The sequence below is a fragment of the Giraffa tippelskirchi genome, chromosome 9 (genome assembly GCF_054371585.1).
Source record: "Giraffa tippelskirchi isolate mGirTip1 chromosome 9, T2T-mGirTip1v1.2.pri, whole genome shotgun sequence".
NCBI lineage: Eukaryota > Metazoa > Chordata > Mammalia > Artiodactyla > Giraffidae > Giraffa > Giraffa tippelskirchi.
The window spans coordinates 56,250,310-56,265,831 of record NC_137283.1 but is presented as its reverse complement, the minus strand read 5'-3'; the positions used below and the strand labels follow the sequence as shown (position 1 = coordinate 56,265,831).

General features: G+C 54.0%; 1 long non-coding RNA gene across 1 annotated transcript; it reads left to right on the top strand.

Moving 5' to 3' along the window:
- The first annotated feature begins 2,828 nt into the window (after nt 1-2,828).
- On the top strand, nt 2,829-6,097 carry LOC145520394 (uncharacterized). The gene is made up of 2 exons (XR_014064447.1): nt 2,829-3,263; nt 3,349-6,097. It is a non-coding gene; the product is annotated as an uncharacterized LOC145520394 (long non-coding RNA).
- The last annotated feature ends 9,425 nt before the right edge of the window (nt 6,098-15,522 follow it).

Below are 15,522 nucleotides of genomic sequence, written 5' to 3'. Positions count from 1 at the left end.
TGGCGCCGGCCTCCACAGCACCCCCTGTGCCGGGCGGGGCGGGGTGGACCCCCCTTTGGCTCCTTGGTCCTCAGGACAGGTCCCGCAGATGCAGCCCAGTCACAGACCAGGGCAGGGAGCCTCCGGCCGAGCCCCACATGTAGGCCTTGGGGAGCGAGATTCACACTCAGGGCCGTGTGACTTGAAAGTGCATTTTGGGAGCGGAGATCTCTTCGGTGGCCAATCTCTTGAAGCCCTGCTTGTTTCCATGGGCCAAGAAAGCTCTCTCTCTGCGGCTGGAGTGCTGACTTTGAGTGTGGACGAGATCGCAGGGAGAGGATATTTCACATACTTGATTCCTGGCTCCTCGAGCACCCTAGAAGCCCCGTTGCCATGCCGACCTTTGCCATGCTGCTCTCACGGGCGTTTTCATCCACTCACCAGGGCAAGCCCTAAAGCACGCCAAAGCTGCTGCTGCTGCTAAGTCGCTTCAGTCGTGTCTGACTCTGTGCGACCCCATAGACGGCAGCCCACCAGGCTCTGCCGTCCCTGGGATTCTCCAGGCAAGAATACTGGAGTGGGTTGCCATTTCCTTCTCCAGTGCATGAAAGGGAAAAGTGAAAGTGAAGTCGCTCAGTCGTGTCCGACTCTTAGCGACCCCATGGACTGCAGCCTACCAGGCTCCTCCATCCATGGGATTTTCCAGGCAAGAGTACTGGAGTGAGGTGCCATTGCCTTCTCCAAGCACGCCAAAGAGGACATGCCAAAGAAGTGGGTCGTTTGCATGTCGTTTGCATATCATTTGCATGTGCCGTGGTTTCGGGGGTTCTCCCCAGACCCGGGCCAGCTGACCCAGGGAGCGTGTGGTCTCCGGAGCCTGACTTGACAGCATAAAGGGGGGTCAGAGTTCCGCTCTGTGTCGACAGAGGAGCCGAGGCTGAGACGGAGGAGGGCGGACGCAGGGCCCAGTGGTTTATTTTGCGGTGGGATTCCCAGGACCAGGAGTGGGAGACTGGGGTGAGGCTGTCCAAGGGGGCACGCTGAGCTGGCCGCTGCTCTGGGCACCAGGGGCCCATCCTGCCGGGGCTGTGCCCTGAGGGGTGAGGAGGGGCTCCGTGGGGTGGTCTTTGTCCGAGGGCCAGCCTGGTTCTGGGTCGGCCGTGCCCTGCATGGCAGCTTCAGGAAGCCAGGACAGCTCGTGAGGGGCTCCAGCCACACCTGTGTGGAGCTGGGGGTCAGGCCACGTCCCAAGTGGACATGTGGCCAGAGCAGGCGAGGTGGGGGCCGGCAGGCTGACGACATCCTCCAGGCTGGCAAGAAGCTCAACGGATAGAACCACGTGCTTCAGGGAGTCAGTCCCCGCCGACGTCCGTGTTTTTGACCGAGGCTGACAAGTGTGTCTCCTGGGCTGGTCTGTGTGCTGGCCTCCTGGGGATGATGGGGACTTGGGAACACCCCCCAGGGGGCTCATTGAGGATCGGGGAGAAGTGATGCCCTCCACGTCCAGATCTGACCCGGAAGAGGCAGCGGCGTCCACGTGGCTCATGTCCACTCACCGGCTGGATCAGGCCAGGCCGCCTCCAGGTCACCCAGGTGCTCGTGCCCAAGGTGGGTCCCCAGGTGACCGCGTGAAGCTGAGCTCCTCGGCCGACCACAAGGGTGAGAAGAGGTCTTTGTCGTGATGAGACTTCGGGGCTGAGGCTTCGGGGCTGTTGTTTACAGCCGTCGGCCTTCCCTGACCGGGGCAGAGACCGCTCGTCGGAAGCGCAGGGTCAAGAAAAGACCTGGAGGATGGGGCATCGGCGTGGCTGTTGAGTGATAGAGCATGGACACTGACCGGTCTGTGAAATCTGGCGTCCATGTGATGAAGCGATGAGCCCTTTGGGAGCAGCGCTGCAGGGTAACTTGGAAGGCCGAGCACGTGGGCGCTGAGCCTGGAGCTCTGGGGGAAGTGGTTGAAAAGAATTAAGGGATTAGCATGTCTTGGCCACTACTGGCTGCATTTGGCAAGCTGCTGCAGGAAAAGAGGGGAGCTCAGGAGAGGAACAGCTGGCGTGAAGCAGAAACAAAAGGGAACGGAGGGGTGGTTTTCAGCGCTGGGAGAGCCAGCAGCTCGAGGACCTGAAACAGTAGGAAACCAGGCTGAGAAAAAAAACCGTGGGCCGCCTGAAGACTAGCTGAAGCATCTGGCGTTGCCACGCGAATATAGGCCCCAGGATTTGTCCGGACGAAGGGGAGATGGAGGGGCAGGGCAGCACGGAAGCAGTAAATGACCGGGCTCGACAGTCACGTCCAGGAGAGACCTCAGGCCTGATCGTGGGCGCCCAGAAAGTGGCTGGAAGCAGACAGATCAGAAGCTAGGTTCGGAGAGAATTGTACTGCTAAAGAGACATTGATCCTAGACTAAACAGAGGCTCCGACTGAAGCTTAAAATCGCCCGTGTGGCCCCAGCCCTCCTGGAACCCGTGGAAGAAGGTGGACCCTGAGAGCAAAGCTGGGTCTGGGTGGTGGGGGCTGTCCTGCGTGACCCCTGCCCCGCAAGCCCCCCGTAGACCCTCCTGCACCCTTCACTCTGCCCAATCGGAGCTTTCTCTGTTGTCTTAGCCTCACTCATCGCGTATGTGTGGGTGGGGGACAGACACGTTTCCTCTCTAGTTCAGAGGCCACCAGGCTGTGCGGTGACTGGATGGGACCTGGGGTGTCTCCTTGGGGAGAAGGTGAGATTTTTCTCTGTAGAAAGGACACCCATGGACGTATATTGGCTGGGGAGTGGGGAGTGTGGCAGAGACTAAGTGTGTGGAGACATCCGTGTCACTTCCTGTCCCCTGGGGGCTCCGTGAGGTCACCCTCCCTTTTGTGAGCCGAGGTCACATGGCAGAGTTATGGCCGAAGGAGTGTGGGCAGAGGGGTGTGCGCATCCTCTGGGCCTGGCCCCACACCTGCGTTATCCTGTGTCCCGGCCCGGCTGGATGAGGCCAGGGTGACCTTGGGGGTGATGTGTTGAAAGCCGGGAGTGCACAGAAGGAAAGGAACCAGGATTCCCAGGTGACCACACGGAGCCAAGCCCTGGGCCCCTTGCCCGAGCTGACGCCATGGAGAAGGATGTTACTTGGGGGCTGTTTGTTATGAGGCTGACGCATCCTGACTGATACGCACACCCGTGTTTCCCGTCTCCAAACCCGCCTGGTCTACAAAAGCCAACTCTTCTCCTGCGGAAACCTTGGGGATGGTTCTGTTGCTCCCAGGGCCATCATGACCCCTCATTGCAGCCTCTGCATTGGAAGGTGAAGTCTTAACCAGTGGACCACCAGGGAGGTCCCGGGCCCACCCTTGCTTTCCCTGAAACACGCTGTGCTGTCTTCCCCCCAGGCCTTCCTCCGGTGCCTCCTGCCTGGAAAGCCCCAGCCCTGCTTCGGCGTGTTCACATCCCTGCCATCAGGTGGTAGCCCCAAGTCACACCGTCGGGGAAGGGTCCTGGATTCAGTAGCCCCCCGCCATGTCAGTGGTGGATCTGAGTTAAGATCACCCCACAGCTGCCCTGGCTCGGGCAGAAGTGAGATGTTCTGGAAGCTGTCCTAATTAGATGCGGCTAAGCGCCTCCCGGGCCCTCCCTGCCTCCCGCCCTAGAACTGAGCCCCAGTTTGGTTCAGAGGGGCCGTGCACCCTTGTGGCCCCCTTCCCAGACTCTCTGGCCGTGGGTCCCAGTTCTGCCCGATGTGGTATAAGTGGGAGTCTGCGTGGTGGGTTCTTAAAAAGCTGTTGTTTTCCTGCAATTCCCAGCCAGGCCTCCTCCCACCTCCCGTCTTCTTCCTGCCTCCTCGGGGATGGTGGGCAGCGGCGGGCAGGAGTCTGTGCCCTGGGCAACTTCTTCCAGCAGCTACCCCAGCCCCGCCTGCCGCCCTTCGGAGGAACGCAAACCTGTCTAGGTAGGGTGGGGTGTTATTCGCTCAGTCATGTCTGACTCTGTGACCCCGTGGACTGTAGCCCACCAGGCTCCTCTGTCCATGAGACTCTCCAGGAAAGAGTACTGGAGTGGGTTGCCATTTCTTCCTCCGGAGGATCTTCCCGACCCAAGGATCGAACCTGCATCTCCTGGGTCTCCTGCATTGGCAGGCGGGTTCTTTACCCCTGCACCCCCCTGGGATGCTGTCGTACAACATAACGATTCAGTGTTTGTCTGTAGCAAAATGATCCCCACACTCAGTCTAGGTAGCATGCATCACCACAGTTACAAATTATTTTTTCTTTTGATGAGAACTTTGAAGACTTACGCTTTTATCCTCTGTCAAATAGACAATGAACTGTAGTTGCCATGGTGTGCATCACATCTCCGGGACTTCTTTATCTTGTAACTGGAAGTCTGTACCTTTTGATTCCTTCACCCGTTTCCCCCGCCCACTCCCTCCTCCTCCTGGCAATCACCAACCTGTTCTCTGTTTCTGTGGGTTCAGCTGTTTTATTATTCCATATACAAAAAAGGTCATGTGGTAATTGTCTTTCTCTGACTTATTTCCATTAGCCAAGTGCCCTCAGGGTCCATCCATGTTGTCATAAATGGCAAGATGTCATTTTTTGTGGCTAAGTAATACTCCACTGTGTCTGTGTGTCTGTGTGTGTGTGTGTGTATGACAATTTCTTTATCCACTCACTTGTTGACAGACCCTGAGGTTGTTTCTGTGTCTTGGCTGTTGTAAATGATGCTGCAATGAACTTGGGATGCAGGAAGCTTTGTGAGTCAGTGCTTTTGTTTCCTTGAGGTAAATACCCAGAAGTGGAATTGCCGGATCGTATGGTAGTTCTAGTTTTTGTTTTTTGAGGAACCTCCATACTGTTTTGCCTGGAGAATCCCAGGGACGGGAGAGCGTGGTAGGCTGCCGTCTATGGGGTCGCACAGAGTCGGACATGACTGAAGCGACTTAGCAGCAGCTGCAGCCATGCTGTTTTCCACACTGACTGAAGGCACACGGATGCACCTTCCCACCAGCAGTGCACGAGGGTTCCCTTTTCGCCACACCCCCTCCAACATGCTGTTTGTTTTTTGATGATAGTGGTTCTAACCGGTGTGAAGTGATATCTCACTGTGGTTTTCTTTTGCATTTTACTGACAATCAGTGACACTGAACATCTTTTCATGTACCTGTTCATCTTCTTTGGGAGAATACAGATCCTCTGCCGCTTTTTAATCAGGTTGTTCAGTGTTTTGCTGTTGAATTGTTGAGTTCGTACATAGTTTGGATATTAGCCCCTTTTCATGTATGTGATTTGCAAATGTCTCCTCCCATCAGATAGTTTGCCTTTTTATGTCATGGACAGTTCCTTCGCTGTACAGGGGCTTTTGAGTTTGATCTGGGAGCTCACCTTGGATGCCCACCTGCGGCTTGTGCTGCGGCCGTGTTCCTGAGACCACCCCAGGGAACGCTGCTCTCCCTGGCGCTGGCTCTCCTCACTTGCCTGCAGGCCTCCAGACCCCGTCAGCCCCACAGCCTTGTCCAGCTTCCACGCCGAGGTTGAGGCCGCGGGGGGCACTGGATTTGGAGATGGGTTTGCCCGACCCTCCAGTTCTCAGAAGATGAAGTGGGGAGCCGGAATCCAAGGGCGAGGAGGCTGGCGGCGGGGCCTGTGGTCCTCCTGGCCGTGGGTCCCGGCCCTGCAGTGGGCCCCGTGGAAGCAGCAATGCACACGCTTAGGGAGCCAAAGTCGCCGCAGCAGCTCTAACCCTCAGTGGGGTTTCCCCCTTCGGGGTGGCCGGGCCCCCAGCTCTATGTGGGCTGATGGGCCCTCTAGCAGATGGCGCCTAGCCTGCCGCCCCACGGGAGCAGTGGCTGGCAGGGTCTCTGGTGCAGGCAGAGGGCTGGCCTGGCAGGGAGCTGGCACACAGCCGTGCAGGAGAGCTGCTGGCCAGCGGGGCTTGGAGATAGGCCGGGGGTCCTCTCAAGACAGTGCCCGATTGAAGGGTACACATCTCCGGGCTCCGGGGGGTAAAGAGGATGTCCCCACGCTGACTGCGGCTCAGCTTCTGTCAGAGGAGACCTCAGAAATGAATTGGAGATATCGGAAAGTCTTTTCAAAAGTGTCTTGAACCTTGAGGCTGTGGAATAAACGTTATCCAGGCTCTGCACTCAGTTATGTCAAAGATTATTGTCTCATTACTGTTTCTTTTAGGTACAGAAGCAAAATGGGGTTTTGTGTGTGTGTGTGTGTGTGTGTGTGTACACCCCCGTGTGTGCACCTCCCCAGTGAGTGGTGAGTGTGTGGCCTGCACCCAGCCTGGCCGTGCCCAGCCCCCGCCGCCCTCCCTCCCCAGCCCCCAGGACCTGCTTTCTTTCCCACCCTTTCATATTCAAATGCCCGCCTGGCTCCCAGCATCCCGGGATTTATGGGCTGATTGTGTATTGTGAGCAGGGTGACTGGGTGAGCTCATCACTGGCTTGTGATGGTAATTCCTGCCTGAGCTGGAGACTGGGGCCCCCAGCTGCCTCGGAGGGGCCTGCCCACCCCCACCCCCCCATGCCCCTCATTGCCTGGGTGCCGAGCCCGCTTATTCAGCCCAGAAACAGGGAATAAAGCCCCAGAGACAACAGCAACAGCAGCGACGGTTGTTCCTGGGGCTGACGGTGTGGATCAGGGTTCTCGGCCCTGTTAAGGTTCACCTCGCTGTAGCTCCATCTGAATGGAGGAGAGGAAGACACCTTCAGGAGGCCTGGCCTGTGTGGGGGTGGAAAGGGCAGGGCCTCTGAGAAGCTGGGAAGCCTCCTTCCTGCTCCCCTGAGACCCATTTTCCACCGGGAGTCTCTCCCCTTGTCTGCAGCATTCTTCTTCGTCACATGGCTTGCTCTAGCCCGGTCCCTCTCCGGTGTGCGGGACCCTGGCCCAGCCTCGGGTCTGGCCCCTCTGCCTCCTGGAGGTGCCCCCATTCTCAGCTCAGCTGCTGGGATGTCCTTCCTGAAAACCCCCTCCATGGCTGGGCTCCTGCCTTGCGTGCCTCGCCTCTGTGCTGGAGCGAAGCTCAAATTTCTCCTGGCACTCAGAGCCCGCAGGGATCCGGTCCTGCTGGCCAGCTTCCGCAGGGCTGTTCTGGAGCTGGTGGAGCAGGCCGAGGGCAGGGCTAGGGCCGATACTGAGCTCCCCAGTGGGAGAGGCATGTAAGTGGGGCAGTGGCTGGACTTGGCCCTGACCCAGGTGTCCACCTTAGGGGGTGGCCACTCAGGCAGGAGCGAGCAGCTGCCCCCAGCCTCGGCTCTAGGGGGGCTGGGCCAGACCCTGCACACCCTGGGCCTCTCTGAGCACAGATGCCCTCATTCCAGCCCTGCCTGCAGAGGGAGGAGATGGGCTCTCCCCAGGACCAGGCTGTGGGCCACACAGAGGGAGCCAGAGATTCACGGACACGCAGGGCTAGATGGCCTCTTGCCACGGGGTGGGTGGAGGGTGGGGTGGGATGGAGCTTTGGAGTCAAAGTCTCCCGGGTTCCTCTCTCTTCTCTGCCAGCTGCCAAGTCAGGAAACCTCTTGGCTCCTCAGTTTCCCCATCCGAGAAATGGGACAGACCACTGAAACACAGAGTCGCTGCTAACACCAAGGTTTTCACTGGAGAAGGGCTTACGTTTTAGGGCTATTTCTTAATGGCATTCCTACAGCAGGCAGCTTGATCTGTACACTTGAGGGGGTCCCCATTTTTCTCAGTGGAATCTTGGGAAGCTGTCACTTTTTGCCAGTGTATCTCAGGCTCAGTTGTCCCATCCATGAAAAAGGCATAATGATGGCCCCGGCCTCCTTAAAGGGCTCTGAGCATTACCCAGCCAGCCTGCCTGCCTCTCTCTCCTCAACCTGAGGAAAAGACTGAGGATCCTGTTACTGTCGGGCGGGTCTAGCTCCCAGACAATGGGAATCACATTAACCTTGGCCGGGGAGATGGCCATCTGTCCAAACAGTGGGGACTAGGCGGCCCACTGCCCAGGCGTCTGGAGCACCAGGCAGCATCACCCACCCCTCCCAGATTCTGACCCCACACACTTGCCTGGGGCCTGCCCTCCCTGGAGTCGGCCCTCCCTGGAGTCCGCCCTCCCTGAGGTCCAGCCTCCCTGGGGTCCACCCTCCCTGACCTTGGTCCTCCTATCTGCACAAGAGTCTTGATGGATTTGTGCCGGTTTGCAGCCCCAAACAGTTTTGCCCCAGCCAAACAGATCGGATTCTTTACATCTTCATGTGGACCTATTTTCTGCCCATCCAGTGCTCTCAGCTGAGGATCCAGGGCCAGACCCCCAGCCTCTAACCAGAAGTGTTCCCCATCTCATTAGGGAGACAGAAAAGCTGTCACTGACGGTGTGAGGCGGTGAGGGCCGTGATGAGTACAAGGACCATAATTAATAAAATATGATGATGAGAAGTCATGTGTTCACCATATCTGAGGGTGTTTCTAAGCACTTTACATGTACGGTCTCGTGTAATTCTCACAACAGCCCTGGAGAGTCTTGTTTTTCTCATTCCAGATTTGCAGATGAGGAAACTGAGGCACAGAGAGGCTAGGAAACTTTCCTTGGGTCAGAAAGCCAGTCAGTGATGGATCTCAGAGCAGTGAGGGAGCCCAAGAGAAGGGGTTGATGATATCCTTCAGGTGGCAGGAGAAGGTTTTTCTTAGGAGGGGCCATCTGAGCTGGCCTTTGACGGGTGTGTAGGAGTCCACCAGACTGAGAAGCAGTGGGAAACGTGCACAAGCCTGAGGCAACGTGAAGCAGCTGGAGTTGGCCCAAGCAGGGCCATCATTCTAGATCGTTTCCAGAGGTCTGCCTTTTCCACCAGCACAAGAACCATGCAAGGGAGGGAATCACAGCCTGAGAGACAGAAATGGAGGGCCATGCAGGGGGCTGAGAAACCATTCCTGAAAATGAACCCTGGGTTAAGAGGAAAGTCATGGTGGTGAGGGTGCGGGGGGCGGGGATCAGACATACCCCTCCCAGCCACCCCAGGATCCTGGTCCTCGGTGAGGGGCAGCCTGCCCAGGAGAGGCACGGAGGCCAGTGGAGAAGAACAGACAGGGAACCCGGCTTTGGGAGAGCATGGCTCTGTTAGAGTCACTGTGTCTTTATCTAACGTTTTGATTGGGCTTCCCTGCTGGCTTACTTGGTAAAGAATCCACCTGCAATGCAGGAGACCTGGGTTCGATCCCTGGGTCGCAAAGATCCCTGGAGAAGGAAATGGCAACCCACTCCAGTACTCTTGCCTGGAGAATCCTATCGACAGAATCTGGTGGGCTACGGTCCATGGGGTCACAAAGGATCGGACACGACTGAGCATCTGAGCATATTGCTCATATTACTAGAGGGCATGTGTAGTTTTTCCTCTTAACTAGGGCAGTTTGAGCCCAAGTGGGACCCTGTGAATCGTCCCAGGTTGAAGGTGGTCCATCAGGATGCATAATCACACGGCACAGATGTCACCTACCGTGCGCTTTACCACCGTTAATGCATTTCCTTCTCCTGACAAACGTCATAAAGGGGGTTGCTATTACCCACCCCCACTTCATTTTCCAGATGAGGAAACTGAGGTATGGAAAAAAGAGACTCATCTACATTAGCACCCAGTCTGTCTTAGGCCCTGAGCTAGGCCATTTCACAGAAATCTGTGTCACCCTGACGACAGGTAAGTCCAGGACGTTTGGGAACCCCATTTACAGAGGAGGAGACCGAGGCTCTGAGGCCTGACCCGAGTCCAGGAGACCCCCAGTCTCAGCCCCCCTCACTGCCCAGCAGGGTCTCCGTTGCTGCAACCTTCCAGCCCAGATCTCCTGCCTGCTTCTGCCTTTTCTTTTCCATCCCCCACTCCCTCCCTGCACCCCCTCCCGCAGTGGATTGTAGCAGGGGGCTAGGTGTGGCGCCAGCAGAAAAATGCCTACGTTCTTTTAGGTGAGACGGGAACAATGGGGTGGAGGGGCTGTGTGGGCCGGGCTCAGGGTGGAGTGGGGAGTGGACAGTTGGCAGTGGAACTGCTGAGCTGGAAATCTGGGCTCACGCGTGGGGTTGCGTGTGCACGCGCACACACACACACACACACACACACATACACATACACATTCCCCCCCCAAAGGAAGCAGGAGCACAGACAGCAGCCGGGTGGACGAGCCCGTCTTTTCTGCAGGATCCCATCACCCAGGGCTGAGTTCTGACCTCCTGTGTGTCCTGGCCATCGCTGACTCGCTGTGTAACTTTAGGCCGGGTCCCTCCCTCTCTGGGCCTCCTTGTCCCATTTGTACTCCAGGGACTGAGAGTCAAGGCCCTGTTAGAGCCTCAGACTCTGCAGCTGGCTCTGTAGTGGTTAGGATCTCTGGATTCAGGGTTCGGTGGCCTAAGTTCAAATGTGGGCTCTGCCTTTTCAGATGTGTATCCTCAGGTTAGTTATTTAACCTACATCTGTGTGGTCACCTGGAAAACGGGCTGACGGTGATGATGCTAGTAATGACGGTGATGACGCTCTTGATGAAGGTGGTGATACCTTTGACGAAGGTGATGATGCGAGTGATGAAGGTGATGGCGTTGCACTGACTGTGCTGCGGTGCCTGGCACAGGGCAGGGGCAGGGCTGAGTTTGTTATTACTACCTTCTGGGGTGAACTTGAGAACAGAGACTCTGAGGGAGGAGGAGGCTGCCCTGGACAGGATCTCATGTCTAATGTTGACGAGTCGCTGCCCAAGGCTTGGGGGCCTGGGGGTCTGGGCGTACGGACGGGATGGAGTGCCTGCCCAGGACAGGTACAAGCGGACCAGGCTCCGGACAGACAGGACACTGTGCGGTGACGGGAGCCCCGCCGGCTAAGGAGTCTCACCCAGCCCTCCCTCCGGGACCCAGTGCTGGTGGAGGGGGGGCGGGCGGGCTGTGTGCCCGGGATCCTGACCCCACCACCATGCCCAGAGCTAGAGGGGACCGCCACCCCCGGCCAGCCAACCCAGCGACTCTCCAGTCTCAGCCTTGTGGGCGCCACCTTGGAGATTTTTGCCCTGTGAGTGAGCATCACTATAATTTATTTCACGCTTGTCTTAATTTTAAATTTATTTTTACATTTAATTTTGAGGGGGGACCTGAGTTACGCTCACATGGTTCAAAAATCAAAAAGTTTCATGAACGCTTTGGGGCGAGTCTGCCTCCGGTCCCCGTCTCCCGCCACCTGGTCCTTCCCCGTGGGCCAAGGCTATTATTCTACGTCAGGAAATACAATACAAACTATGTATTTGATGTACTTTCCCCATTTTAAAGACAATCCAAAAGCATGCAGTGTACACCATCGTACAGTGTGATTTTTTTTCCTCTTAGATTATTTTCAAAATCAACGTTTCTACGTAAATGAAGTTAAATGAAAAATGCATCCCACCACCTTGCATCAGGAGAAGGTAGCCATGCTAGACGGGGACAGAGCAAGGCTACTAAATCCTGGCATGGCCCTGTTGTTGGTGGGGACGCTGCCCTCGAGACCTACCTGCTTTCTGTTCCAGACAGACCAGCAAATGTTAGAGGGAAGCTGAGACGTCTAGCAGCAGGCTGACACTTTTTTGTGAGTGAGATAATCAAAAGAACTAAAAAGATTTGGATTTCCACCTTGGAATTTGGGAGTCTTTAATGCAGCGTTGTCATCTCATCCATGGTATAAGCTCACATTTTGGGAAAATTTCATCTGGTCCAGTAATGTGGTCATGTGAAACAGGGGTAAACTGAGGCTCAGCAGGTGGGGGAGGACTTAACACGACCCAGCTCATTTGTGGCAAAGCCTGAGAGAGATCAGAGGTCTCCAGGGCTCCATGCACACTCCCTGGGATGGGGGGAATGGGGTTTTCTTGGGAAACCTGTGCCCATTCCCTGCCCCCCTCCAAGTCCTCCACCCCCTGCCCACCTCACAGCATCATTTAGCCAACCTCTGCTGTTTAAGTCATCTCATTTGCTGGTATACAATGATTCATACTATTCCTTTTTATTTCTGTGCGGTTGGTCGGAATGTCCCCTCTTTCATTTCTTTTTTTTTTTTTTAACAGGAGTTCTTAACTTCTAAGTTATGTGTTTATTTACTTCTGGCTGTGCTGGGTTTTCGCTGCTGCACAAAGTCTTTCTTTAGTTGCGGTGAGTGGGGGCTACGCTCTAGGGCTGTGCAGGTTTCTGTTGCTGTGGCGTGTCTTGCTGCAGGATGTGGGCTTTGGGGCGTGCGGGCTTCAGCGGTCGTGGCTCCCAAGCTCTGCTCTAGAGCACAGGCCCAGTGGGATCCTCCTGGACCAAGGGACCGAACCTGCGTCTGCTGCATTGGCAGGCAGATTCTTTTATCACTCAGTCACCAGGGAAGCGCCCCCTCTTTCATTTCTGACTCTAGCAATTGGATCTTTCTCCATTTTTTTTCTGGTCCATCAGTCTAGCAGTTTGTCAATTTTGTTGGTTTTTTTTCTTTCTTTCCAGAGAACCAGCTTTGGTGTCATTGCTTTTCTCTCCTGGTTTTCTGTCCTCTGCTTCATTAATCTCTTTTTTAACCTTTATTATTTCCTTCCTTCTGCCTACTTTGGAAGAGTTTGTTCTTTTATCAGCGTCTTAAGGTCAGTTAGATTATTGATTTGAGACCCTTCCTCTTTCTAAATCTAGACATTCACAGCTCTGAATTTCCTCTCTTGACTTTCAGTCTGTTCAGTCTGATTTTATGGAGCCACTCTAGCTGTCTGGGCTGCTGTTTGTATGGCATATGTATGCCCATCCTTTCTCTTTCAACTTTTTTCTCTCTTTGCATCTAACATTTGTCTCTTGTCAACAGTTAATAATTGGATCTCACCTTTTTATCCAGTCTGACAATCTCTGTCTTTAGATTGGGATGTTTAAACCATTCACGTTTAATATGATGATCAGTATAGTTAGATTCACATTCGCCGTTTTACTGTTTTCCACGTCTCTTATCTTTCTTGTTTCTCTGTCTTCCTTAACTTCTGTCGTTTCTGTTCAATAAATATTTCTTAGTGTATGTTTTTAATTTTTAATTAGGGATTACTAATATGGGATTTTAATATGCATCTTAACTTAAAACAGTCTCCTTCAAATTATTACAGACTTAATACTAGTAAAATATAGATTTGCTCCATTATAACTCTGTTCTCCTCCCCCATAGATATTACATCTATATATGCTGTAAAAGACAACATGAGCTACATGTGCTAATAGAGTCCTTTATTAAATTATATATTTACTATTTCTAGTGTTTTTCTTTTCTTCCCATGGATTTGAATCACTCTGTGGAGTCATTTAGTTTCAGCCTGGAAGACTTCTTTCAGAATTTATTTTAAGATAAGCCGGTCAGTGATGAATTCTGTCAGTTTTTGCTTATCTGGGAATGTCTTAATTTTGCCTTTGTTGTTGAAGGATAGCTTTGCTGGTGATAGTAAATTTTGGCTGACAGCATTTTCCTCTTATCACTCGGAATATGGCATACCACTGCCTCGTGGTTTCCATCATTTCTGGTGAGAAGTCAGCCGTTCATCTTATTGTTACGCCTCCGTACATAACGAGTCGTTTCACTCGTACTGTTTCCAGGATTTTTGCTTTCTCCTTTTCTTTCAGCAGCTTTACTGTGATGTGTCTATGTGTGAATGTTTTTGTGTATTTCCAGCTTGGAGTTTGTTGAGCTTCTCTCCATCTCCACAGTTCGATTTTGATTTTTTTTTTCCCTATAATTCACATCTCCTAATCAGTAACCTTTGTGTTGATTCATTGTCATCATGCTTTCCTTTAGTTCTTTAAATTTGGTTTCTTTGGTTATTTGAACCTGTTTGTAGTAGTTTCTTTCAAGGCGTTTTCTGCTAAAGACAACGTCGCTTGGCACAGAGCGTCTTCCACGTGAGCCAGGGTGAAGGGGGCTCCGTCAGTCTGGAGCTGTGGGTGACGTCTGTGCTGGTGGGCACTGGCAATAGAAGTGATGATCTCAGAACTGAAACAGCAAGAAGGGTCAGGGACTCTGTTGTCCTGAGTTGTGGTTGCTGTTGGGGTAGACATATCCCTGTCTGAGGCTGCACATGTAAAGCATAGAATGGAAAAGGTCCAAGCTAGTCACACACAACTGGCCACCTGATTGGAGGAGACAGGAAATGGCCCAAACACAAAGACCAGCCCGCCTTCTCCTGTTCTCATCTCAACCTCACAGCTTTTCAAACAGAAGAGCTTCCTGCCTTTGGGGCAGTGATCGTGGGTAGGAGAGGCAGGGAAGTAGGTGCCCTTAAAGACCCACATGACCTGGCCTTCCTGGAGGAGAGAATTCCCAGTGATTTGGCTAGAGGGTCCCTCGCTGCCCCTTAGGACCACGGATGACATTGGTGTACCCACAGGGCTGAAACCACAGCTGTGGGAACTGAGGCCCAGGGTGGAGAAGGGGGTGCTGAGCAGGACACAGAACTAGGATGCTGGCTGCTCCCCCAGGGCAGGGACCATCTCCATGGCAACTGTGACCCGTGGCGTCTCTTGGTCCATGAGGAGAGCAGGCGCCCCTCCTCCCTGGCACCTGGCATCCCGCTTCAGCATGGGTGACACTGCCCCTCAGCTCCTTGGGGTCAGTTCTCTGTCTGACCCCACATGTGCTGGGCTTGTCCAGGGCCTCTGCACCTGCCTCTATCGGCCTGGGTGCTCCTGCCCGGACAGCGTCCTGACCACCTGGCATAAAGTGTGTCCCCTCCTGTTCTGCATCCCAAATCTGATTTCTCTTCTTTTTAAGTCTCTTATCCCCACCTGCAGTTACTGAAATTATTGATGCATTTGTTTCTGGTTTGCTTCTCTCTATGAAAGGAATGTCCCTAAGCTCGGGGACCTCACACCCAAGTTGCTGGCACTGGGGCTGGCAAGGAGACAAGTCACACCCGTGGATGTGGGGTGGGCAGGGTGAAGGCTCGGTGGGGAGGGAGCTGCTGAATGCCGTTCCCCCTGGGCACTGTCCTGTGAAACTCCTCTGTGAGGAGTCAGCTGTTCTAAGAGGAGGATGGCAGTGGGGCTGAACCCTGCTGAGAACAGGGAGGCAGCTCCGTGTCTGTGTAAACCCAGGCTATGTTAATTACGCAATGGAGCTCTGCTTACTGGAGGCCTGTAATATGCCAGGAGTGAACAAAACTGATGACCTCTGCTGCCACTCTGTACACGCAGAGTAAATAGCTCCATTATGTAATATCGTTTAATGTCTGATATGATAACTGTTGTTGTTCAGTCACTCGGTGTGTCCAACTCTTTGCAACCCCGTGGACTATGTAGCACACCAGGCTCCTCTGTCCTCCACTGTCTCCTGGAGTTTGCTCAAATTCATGTCCATTGAATCAGCGATGCTATCTAACCCTCTCATTCTCTGCTGCCCACTTTTCCTCCTGCCCTCAATCTTTCCCAGCATCAGGGTCTTTTACAATGAGTCGGCTCTTTGCATCAGGTGGCCAAAGGATTGGAGCTTCAGTTTCAGCATCAGCCCTTCCGATGAATATTCAGGGCTGATTTCCTTTAGGATTGACTGGTTTGATCTCCTTGATAATAACAATTAGAAATAAAACAGGGAGATGGAGAAAGTG